Genomic DNA, 8,671 nt, shown 5'->3' on the forward strand with positions numbered 1-8,671 from the left:
TCGGCAAAAAAACCAGCATCAGAAGCAGCCAAAATGCCGTCCCGATTGTCCATGTGAAATAATGAACTGCGATTCGTCAAGTTTGTCTTAGTTAAGCAATGACCACTGGAATAGTTAAGGGGATGCTGAACCAAACATTTCAGCGTCTATTGGCGACGTGAGCGATTGAAAGCGGTGCTGTGATCGGCCTTCCATGGTTGGCCGAATGCTGACTATGACATCAGCAAAGGATTTCTTATCGACGGAAATAAGCCTAATGCAAGAACTTCAGTTTTGACAGTATTGGCAGTTTTGCTTTGAGAGCGCAATGATTTCAAGCTTTCACTATGCTAATTACAGACACAATCGAACTTCTAGTTCGCAAGGCAAAGACGTCGCGAGAGGGAACCATAGGAGGGCGCCACCAAAACATCTCGCCGCCAATAACAAGTGGCGCACGATCTTTCCAAAAGGTGTCGCAAATTTCGTTGCGTGTGCTCGCGCACACCGGCGGCTGCTGGCTTGTGGAAAGATCGTGTGCCACTTATTATAGAAACTGGAAAGTTTGGGTAAACATCCCTTTAAGCAATGGCTTAGTTAAGAAATCAAATACAAAAAAAAAACATATTGTACATTTTACTTTGTTGTACTCCAGGTTCCGCTGTACTCTAAGCGCAATTTTATGCTTCTCAAAATTCTTAGTTTATATTTCTGTAGATAAAAGATGTAACTGTTCTTATTTTTCTTTTACGCAAAAAAGGATACTAATCGTTTGGCGGTTAATTTCTGATCCACGTACCTCAATGTAAACGTTTTAAATTTTTTTTTTTTTAGCAGAGATTTGTTTCTTTCATAAATAATGTATTTATATCAATATTCTTAATTAACGTTTTATGTTTTGAAGTGTTGGCTTCTCCAGTGTTTGTTCTTTTGTCTGTTTTCAATGTAATGCTCGAATTGCAATGGGCGGAAAAAAGTTCTCCGGCAGAAATGGATATTTCTTTACTACCCTGCATGACCTGACTTGCCAAATCAATAAAGGAAAAGTAAACGAGGAACAGGAAAATAAAATGAAAAGAAAACAAAGAAAGAAAGAGGGAAAAGAAAGGCAACGACTTGCCGCGATGCGACGGCTTTCTATAGGACGACGTCGGCCTTTTTATTCGTTTTCTGTTTACAAACGTAGGCTCACAAAGACAGGGAAAGACAAACACGCCGTCTCCAGAGATATTTGAGTATCGCATTTCGCCAGCTTGCGCGCGCGATTTCTGCTTTCTCGCGATAGTCACTGCATTTGTGTGACGGTCGTTGCCCTTAATGTCTCGGACCTTCCTGCACATCGATTGCGTTGTCCGCGGATATCTTTAGTTCTATTTCCCGTCGCCGTCGAGGACCAAGCGAACCCGTGAGCGCGGATCTCTCGTTACTCAATGGTTGCCAGCGACGAGGCCCGGGGTTGTTCGGCTTAAACCCTGGGTGTTCTCTAAAGCCCTCTAACTACGCGACAATCCTCGGCGTTGGTCTGGAGCTGATAGCGGGGAGATGACGTCACAGGACTATTCGGGGTCCGAAAGCCCTCGTTCGTTATTCCATAGGCTGACGCTAATGGAGGGTCTTAAGAGAGGTAAAGAGGGAACGGAAAGGTCCATATTTGGGGGGGATAACCGGAAGGGCAGTAAGTAAACGGAGGGTTCCTCCGGTCAATAACGACGTCCACGTCGGGCGATCGCCTGTCCTCGTTGTCGTACGCGCTTCTTAATTTCCTCCGTATTTTACTTCCCGCTTTTTAAACTTTTAAATAAAATAAACCAACCATGGACGCATTCAAAGGTTTATTGGGGGCGGATGAATTTAGGCAACCTTGAGGTCACCTGTCGCACAAAAATGAAGCAAGAAGCAGAGACAACAGTGGTTCTGGACTGTTCCTCTCGTTGTGATTTGAATACGTATAGTTCAGCTGTGAATTGAGAGAGAAAGCTTGTGCGAAGCTGAAAGTTACGGTGATTACTATCGCAAATGTATTTTCGGGTTGAAAGAGGGGTTAGTTGGTACGTCGTTGGACGGAAGTGCCGAGCAGACAGCGCTACGTCTTTTTCGACTTCTTCGTCTTTTCGTTTGAGCGCTTCCGTGTAAATATTTGAAGCAGAATTTGACAGCAAATTTGAGCTTTTTTGTAATTATCTCGTTGTATAGTTGCAAACAAAAGGGCAAGAAGGTAGTCTACATTTTTCCAAAAATGAAAAGCAGAATGTTTGCTTTAAGAAAAAATATTTCAATGAACAAAATGTTGCAAGAAGCAAACATATTTTCATCTTTCCCGTCTTCATATCACCGAGGGATATACATCATCTACTCAACTTGAACCACACAGTCGAGCAAGAATGGACAGTATTTTTTATACGAGTATAAAAAATAAATATTTAAAGCACTTAGTATTTTATACATCGCATTTAATGACATGTTATGAAGTGCGGATATGTCAATCTTATACTTAAATATAAAGAAGTTATTTCAAATACTATTGTAAATAAGTATAATTTTGTGTCCTTTTCTTCGCCATGCCACGGTTTGAGCACAAAAAAGAAGCATATAACAAAATATAAAGAAAAGAGGAAGGATATCAAGAGACTCATAGACCTACTGTCTTTTTGCTGTGGTTTGGGTTAATATTCCTGGAATAACTGCTTCGGGACCGTTTTAACGCGTTGCTAATGAAGAAGAAGAAGATAAGGGCAGGATGAGAAAACAGAGAGGTTAACCAAGGCGGCCTGCCTCGGTTGGCTACTCTGAGTTGGGGAAGGGGATGAGGGGATAAAAGAAGGAGGAAAGAAAAAGTAGAGGAGGATAAAGGTAACACAATAGCACTCACGTTAACACTGTGAGGGCAGAATCAATAATTAAGAAAATACCGCAGTTTCCAATATGACACTAAAAATAAGAGACTGAAAGTGCGTGCTGGATTGTCACCAATGTTCACCCAAAACACTCGAGTTTTTGTACGCGCCAGCGCGAAGTCCAGTTGCGCACGTGTACACTTACAGGAATTATAAAAAATGGACAGCCCTCTAAACGACAACAAATAATGAACACTAAATAATTTTTTACAAACAGAACTCGAGGCGAGTTGCTGATAAAAATCGAAGAAGGGCTTTTGCGGCCTTCTCCTCTTTAAGTGGTGAGTCCCAGGCCCCTAGTATTTTGGACGTAGTAAATGGCCGGTCGTCTAGATGTGAAAGAATCCTCTATAGGAGTTCTCTTTCTGCATCGTAAAGTGCACACTCACATAATAAATGAGATATAGTTTCCACACAATCACATCCTGGACAGTTCGGAGTGTGTGTTTTTCCGATTCGGTGCAGAAATTCCTGTGTGTAGGAAACGCCCAGACGTAATCGGTGTATAACAGCTTCCGTTCGCTTGGGTAAATTACGTGACACACGGTATGTTAGGTCAGGATCCTGTAGATATAGAGGAGGGTAATGGTGTGTAGAGCTCTTCCAGAGACTTTGTGTTGCATTTCGGGCGTGGAGATTTATCAATGAAGTGACGTCGCTTCTGGAGTAGGGTATTTCGACGTTGGGGAATAAGGTATGGGCGGAAGTCGCAGCACCATCCGCAGCTTCATTTCCAGGTATCTTGCAGTGTCCAGGAATCCACTGGAACTCGACAGAGTGTCTCCTATCAATACATTTCTGAAGATGGCATAAAAGTTTGAAAATAATTTGTCCGTTTTCACTTCGTCGCAGATATGTGCAGATGCTTTGGAGTGCAGGCTTAGAATCTGTAAACACCGTCCATGCCTGAGGTGGCTTTATCAATATAAATCGAAGGGCTTGATGAAGGCCTACAAGTTCAGCCGCTGTTGAAGATGTCTTGTGGCTAAGCTTGAATTTTCTTGTTGTGGCATACGATGGAATCACGATGCTTGCGGTAGAACTAGTTTTGACACACGATCCGTCCGTATATATGTGAGTTTTTGACGCGTGTAAACAGGCAATGGTGGATAAAGTGAGTTGTTTAAGCACTAGCAATGGTGTATTTGATTTCTTCTTGATGCCTTGAATGTCAAGTTCCACAACGGGGAGAGGGAGTCTCCATGGAGGTATAGTTGGAAGATTAAACGAGTTTATATCATCAGGGATGTATTGCTCCATTTTTGATAGTGCCATCGAACATTCTGAGTGAGGTCGCTTAAAAGTAAGATCAGCCAGTAAGTGATGACTATGATTAGTAGTATGTCTCAGATGAACTCTCAATGTTTCCTGCATCATTAGTATTTCTACAGGTGTGGCGCGTGCCTCAGCAACTGTGCCCAGAGTCGAGGCACAAGCTGGTAGGCCCAAACAGCCACGGAGGGCACGTGCTTGAACTGCTCTGAGAGCTTTGATGTTGGTTTGACACGTGCCATGTAAAATGGGAGCACTATATCGAAGTAAGCCGACAAATAAGGCCACGTATATCTGTAATAGGGATCTTACTGTCGCGCCCCACGTGGTTCCACTGATGAAGCGGGCAAGAACACTAAAACTGGCAAGCTTTTTGCGCAAGTACAAAATATGAGGTGACCAGGTCAGACCCCTATCGATGGTTACTCCAAAAAATGTGTGGCATTTAACGTACGGTATTGTTCGTTTGCCTATCTTAAGTGGGTATTTGTCCACTCTTCGGCGGGTGTAAGCAATAGCTGCTGTTTTGTCAATGGAAATTTCGAGTCCGCGGGTATTAAGATAAGTTGTAATTTTCTTTAGTGCAGACTGAACCCTTGCCTTTGCTTGAACTCGCGTAGATCCAGAAGCCCATACACAGATATCATCGGCGTAGAAAGATGCCTGGATGGTTGGGGGAAGTATTTTGACGAGACGAATGAGAGCAATGTTAAATAATATAGGACGGAGGACGCCCCCCTGAGGGACACCACGGGTCACCGGATATGAAGGCGTATTTCCTTCTTTTGTAGACATAAAAATTGATCTTCCTGTGAGGTAGCTTCTTATCCACCTATATAAGTGTCCCCCAATCCCAATTTCGCTGAGAGCCTGAAATATCGCTTCGTGAGTGACATTATCGAATGCTCCTTTGATGTCTAAGAAAGCCGCTATTGTGAATTTACGATGTGCTCGCTCCTGTTGTATGTAAGTTACAAGGTTAAGTACTCCATCAATAGAGCTCCTTCCTCGACGGAAGCCTTGCATCATTTCTGGATATATCCCTTGCTGTTCAAGATACCAATCTAGACGGCGGTGAATCATTTTTTTCATGATTTTTCCAATGCAACTCGCGAGCGCGACAGGACGGTACGAAGTTAATTGAAGTGGCGATTTGCCCGGTTTGAGAAGTGGCACAATCCTTGCCTCTTTCCACGAGCCAGGAACATTTTCATTAATCCATGAAGAGTTGAATATATTCAAAAGAAGCTTTCGCGCGTCCTTCCCCATATGTATCAAATAACTGTACTGTATGCCGTCAAGTCCCGGAGAGGTGTGAGGTTTCACTGAAGACAGTGCTGCATCGAGTTCGCTCATTGTGAAAAGGTCGTTCATAGCTTCTTCACGAAGTACTGGTTCGACTGTGATGCGAGATGGAAATTGGCTCGAAAGGGTTGTGTATGTTGTCAACAAAATGCAGTACTGGCTTGCCACCTCTTTCTCTGAACAATTTCTTGAAAGCGCCAGAGAGCGAAATGGGTGCAGTTGCGAAGGAGAAGATTTGAGACCTCGTGAGATCTTCCATATTTTACATAATGGCTTTCTGGGATCTATATTTTCCCAGAGCGTCCTCCAGCAATGTCGAGCTAGCTTCTTAAAATGACGACAGATTTTCTTTTGCACTCTGCGCAATTCGCGGAGATCTTTGATGTCTTTAGTTTTCCTGGATCGTCGTTCTGCCCTCCGACGTATAGCGCGGAGGCGCTCGTATTCTGCGTCAATTGTTTTTTGCGTGGACGGGACGTTAAAATCACGTGTTGCTTTTTCTCCACAGGATACAATGACCTTTTCAAAGTGAGATAGTTCTGTAACATTTTGGCATTCGTTCGTCATTGCTTCTTCGAACATATGCCAGTTGGTTCGTCGTAGGAAGTTTGTTTTTCGGACATTGGTGAACCCTTTAATTATTGTGTATGTGGGTACGTGGTCACTACCACGAGTTTCAATGTCTGCAAACCATGTTGTTTGCGATGTTAGTGCTGCCGAAACAAATGTTAAGTCGAGGCAGCTGCTACCTTCCGTTCCGTAGAAATACGTCGGGGTTCCGTCATTAATGGTAGATAAGTGGTAATCGTCGGATAATTCTGCCAAGTGCCTTCCACGCAGGTTTCTCCGAATGCTTCCCCATATTGGATGATGGGCATTAAAATCACCTGTTAGAATAAATGGCGGTGGCATTGTATTTAGGATAGACTTTAAATGCTGCCTGTCAAATAAGGACTTTGGTGGTATATATGCTGCGATTATTGTGAACTTCATTTTCCCATTTGAAATCGTCGCGCAAACATATTCGTTGGTCGGGTGGGTTGAAACGACGTGTGCGGTATATGTAAGATTTCTTCGAATGAACATTGTCACGCGACTTGCACTATTAATGCATGCTGAGTCAAATTTTTCGTACCGTGATAATTGAATGTCTTTAGGTAAGTTTGATTCACAGATTACAATGATGGGGAAGCTATATTTATAAACTAGTTGTCTGAAATCAGAAAGTCGTGATCGCAAACCTCTTGCGTTCTATTGTATGATAGAGGCTTTCTTGTAATGTTCATCCATTGTACTGACGAACGCTATTTGTGATAGCGGTGATCGCTAATGGGAATTATCAATCGCTCCATAGTAAGCAGAGCCTCTACTTCTGGAATGTTGTTTGCCCCAGGGTATTCTTGTATGATAGCCTTTAAAGCCACAAATAACATGGGTAGGAGTACCTGCACAAGATCTTTTTGTTTTCGTGGATGCTGTGACTGGTTTGACATAGGGTATGTTGCTGGTGTTCCAGCGGGAGGCGCTTGAGTTTTCCGAGGTCGACGAGGTGCTGGTATGGGTGTTGGCATTGTCGACCGCCCTGGACGCTCCTCCAAGGGAAGAAAGTCGTCCTCTTGTGTATTTCTTTGATCTTTTTGAACCTTGCGAGGACGCTTCAGGATCTCACTGTAAGTTTTCTTTGTAGGTGCTCCTCCGTTGGGATGTTCTGGTCGTGCTTGGCGGCGAACAACTTGTGGATTTGGTGACGGAGCTCGACGCCTTGTTTGCCTTCCCTTGATGATAGAACGTTGTTTTGCAGCAGTGGCGGCCTTTTTTCGCGGACATCCGGAATATGTATATGTATGGTTGCCGCTGCAGTTGGCACATTTTGGTTCTTTTCTGGAGCTACACTCCTTGTGGCTGTGTGGTCCTGCACACACCTTGCAACGACGCTCTCCTCTACAGTTCCTGGCGAGATGTCCATATCTTTGGCAGTTGAAGCACTGAACTGCCTGTCCAAAGTATTCTTCAACGGGATGGCTTGTGAATCCGAGGTAGATGCGCTGAGGCATGGCTCGGTCCGTCCGAAATGTGAGGACAACTGTAGTTGAAGGGTGTTGTTCCACAATTTTGTCGTCCTGGCGTCGGTAGGCCACTTGACGTTGAACAGACGTGACTCCAAAGTCTTTTAAATAATCCAAGAGCTCATCGTTGCTGTATTCGAGTGGCACATGTTTTACTTTCCCATTGTTCCTGGAATATGCCTCCGGAATATGAGCAGTTACCTGAATCTCTCCGAGAGAAATGACTGCGAGAAGCTTGTTTGCCGAGTCCAGGGATGAAACATTTACGGAGAGATTGCCTTCTTTGTTGATTTTGTGCGAGACAATCTTTTCTTGTGTGACCGCTATGATCTCGTTGGCAAGCACGTTTGGGTTTACACGCCAGAAGGACGTGTTTGGTGTTGTCGGCTTGAAGACTACGGGAATTCCTGTTGCCCGGTTTTTTCGGTATGTCACGACTGTGTACGGTTCGTCATTGTCGGTCTCATCGGTTATGTCCCTCAGTGAATATAATGAGGTGTTATCCTCGCCTTGGTCCCTCTCGACATCGGCGGTACGGATTCGTTTGGATGGGATGTTCTCGTCCGATACTGCTCCACTTATTTTTTGAAGAACCAATTGAGGAGGGTGAAGCAGCGGGCGTCCATCCTCCTGTTGGCCATTGGAATAAATGTGGTCGCTTATGGCGTCCATCTTGTCAGACAGATTGGGCGTCAAACGCTTTCTGCTACTCACAGAAGAGGTTGGCCCTCCATTTGCGGTCGGCGGGCTGTCGCCGAGCAGAATTGTTGATGGTAGATGGTTTCCGTTCGAGATGAAAAATTGAATTAACTGGACTAATGCGTTTGGTTCTAGAAGGAGCGAAAAATCGAGCTTCTTGCTCTGAACACTTCTTCTTCGTCCCCCGTTGCTAATGAACGTCACAGGAGTACCACATAGGCTGTGACAATGTTTTCTTGCACAAGTACAGCTAGAAGTTTTATAAAACCTTCGCGTCTAAGCGTGAGCTCAACTTGCATCCTAAATATGTATTGTTTTTAGTGATTTCACACGCACCTTTCAAAAACTGTTTAAATAAAAATGACACATTTCTATACGCTTAATTGTCCTAAAATATAAACTTCACATTCTAATTGGTGAAATGCACTTTTGTTTTTCTTTTGGGGCTCAAAAGTT

General features: G+C 43.8%; 1 pseudogene; it reads right to left on the reverse strand.

The window, feature by feature from the left end:
- Positions 1–3,080: 3,080 nt before the first annotated feature.
- On the reverse strand, positions 3,081–8,188 carry LOC115327987 (annotated as a pseudogene).
- Positions 8,189–8,671: the final 483 nt, after the last annotated feature.

The sequence above is a fragment of the Ixodes scapularis genome, unplaced genomic scaffold, assembly GCF_016920785.2.
Source record: "Ixodes scapularis isolate PalLabHiFi unplaced genomic scaffold, ASM1692078v2 PGA_scaffold13__105_contigs__length_92229423, whole genome shotgun sequence".
Taxonomy (NCBI): Eukaryota; Metazoa; Arthropoda; class Arachnida; order Ixodida; family Ixodidae; genus Ixodes; species Ixodes scapularis.